General features: G+C 42.5%; 1 pseudogene; it reads left to right on the top strand.

Annotated features, from left to right (window-relative positions):
* Nucleotides 1-2474, top strand: part of LOC130384879 (sodium-dependent phosphate transporter 1-A-like) — a 10455-nt pseudogene continuing 7981 nt past the window's right edge.

Below are 2474 nucleotides of genomic sequence, written 5' to 3'. Positions count from 1 at the left end.
GGCGTCTCGCGGCTGATCGGTTCCTGCATGCTGCTCTCGCGCTGACGGACATATGCGTCCCATACCTGAACTCAACACGAGACCTTCGCTCTAACAGGTTAGTGGGGACAGTCTTTTCTCGTTCATACGTATATCACTGTTTTAAGTTTAACACATTTTACTAGAGTTAGGGTTAGTAATAATTGCCTAATTTGATCTGAGAAATTACCTTTCGCTTTAAACTATATTTGTTTGGCTATTGTTGATTTCCTATCCAAATAGGGTCACTAATGTGGCCAGGTCAAGAATAGTCAAGAAGCCTTGTTGTTTATTTAACCCTAAAAAGTTTTGGATCTAACTGCGTTAGAAGGATTAAATAGAGTTAAAGTAAGAGTTATTTGACCAAGGCTGCATTACGCTTTAATGCGCTCCTTCATTTGTCAACCACGTTTTTGCGCACACCACACATGTTTGAAGAATGTTTAACTTACAAATGCTACTTCCGATGGTTGAAGTAGGTTAATTAATTACTTTATTGTTCACTTGTTAAAGAAAAATGAATGGAGAAAAAACACATTCAATATCTGGTTCTGGTCCATAACATTTTGCTTGCTTCATTTGTCATTACCCTATTTAGCCAGTTAATGTCTTGTATTAAGCAGGTATAATATACCTTATTGGTGTTTTATTCTAAACTAAACCAAATTCACATTTCTTCTTCCAGTATATTTCCCCAGAGGCAGCCATCATCATGGATTCCCTTCCTCCATCAATACTAGTTCATCTTACAACAACCCCAAACGATCAGCATTACACGATAGCATCAAACACCAAATCCATCATCATGTTTTCTTTTTACCAATTAGGCTCCGATATCAGAGAAACAACAGGTGTGTCTATATAACACTAAGAGTAGACCTATTGAATTGCCTGACCTAAGGGTTGAACAGGACATCCCCTCTCACCATGGACACCACCACCCTCGCGGCGCTGGCCACCGCCACCACGGTGGGCCTGCTGGCCCAGACCCACCTGGAGGGCTACCTGTGGCTGTTGGTGCTGGGCTTTGTCATCGCCTTTGTGCTGGCCTTCTCCGTGGGGGCCAACGACGTGGCCAACTCCTTCGGCACGGCGGTGGGCTCGGGCGTGGTCACCCTGCGGCAGGCCTGCGTCCTGGCCACCATCTTCGAGACGGTGGGCTCCATCCTGCTGGGGGCCAAGGTCAGCGAGACCATCCGGCAGGGCATCATCGACGTGCGCATGTACAACGGCTCCGAGCACGTGCTGATGGCGGGCTCCGTCAGCGCCATGTTCGGTAAGCTCTCGCGTCAGGGACATGTGTGACCAGAGGCTGTTGAGGAGAGGGATTCTGGTCTCATCAAACGTGTTTAAGAAGCAGGGCCTCATTACAGAAAAAATCCAAACTTCTAATCCTAACTTAAATTAGGGACTCAAAGATAGGAAAAATCCTAACTTCCTATTACAGAAGCAGTCCCTAACCTGTTGGCCGTTTCCTATCTTATCTTTCGATTGCAATCTGCAATCGTCAGTTTCTGTGCATGAGATTGATAGAACGAGTTACTTTTAACATTAACAGAGACTGTTGATAAAGGATCTTTGTTAATAACGGCAAGATAGTTGCACTAGTACGACGTCATGGCGGGTATTGAAACAGGGAACAAGAAGAGGAGTTATATAGTAGTAAAGTAATTCTTCCACCAAATCCAAAATGTAATGTCTTTGCAGGCGATAAAATGAAATTAAAATATGGTCAGGAAAACTTAAGAAATCATTATGCGGCCTCGGTAGCCTTTCAGTCATCAAATTTCTGTTGTGTTGATCCTCGTCATCATTGTTAAGCAGACCTACTAGCAGTCCTGCTGCTATTTTTTTCAGTTGTTTACAGTTATTTTGAATTTAGGAGAGGGTGTATGGCCACCTAACTTGGGGATCCTAACTTAAGAAATTCCTAACTTAGGATAGGTCTGTAATGGATAAATTCCTATCTTAAGATAAGATAGGATTTCTTCCTAAGTTAAGTTAGGAAACCTCCTTCTGTAATAGCAAAACCCCTAAATGCCTTCCTATCTCAAGATAGGATAGGATTTCAGAGTTAGGAAGTTTCTGTAATAAGGCCCCAGGGTTATGAACCGGTTTGTTGCTGGTTTTATAGAATGATTGTAGAACAGTATGTAGGTACAGTATGTAGAATTTAGTGGCATATAGGGGAACGACATGTTGATATGGAATATAATTCTCAGGTGTTTTTATTTGAATCCCATGAAAGTAAGAATCTTTGTGTTTTCGTAAACTAAACATCTTTATATCTAGATCGACCTTGGGGCGATAACAAAGTATGTCCCTTTATTGTCAAAACTAAAATGGCTGCTTACACAACAGAGGTCGATACAGACTACTGTAGTAATTGGACAGGGAGGGTGAGGGGGTTGAGCTGGTTGCTACTAAGTTCTACACACTGGATCGTAAAGGAATAA

Source organism: Gadus chalcogrammus, chromosome 6, assembly GCF_026213295.1.
Source record: "Gadus chalcogrammus isolate NIFS_2021 chromosome 6, NIFS_Gcha_1.0, whole genome shotgun sequence".
In the NCBI taxonomy this organism is placed as follows: domain Eukaryota; kingdom Metazoa; phylum Chordata; class Actinopteri; order Gadiformes; family Gadidae; genus Gadus; species Gadus chalcogrammus.
The sequence above is the reverse complement of the archived record's forward strand: the minus strand, read 5'-3'. Positions and strand labels throughout refer to the sequence as shown.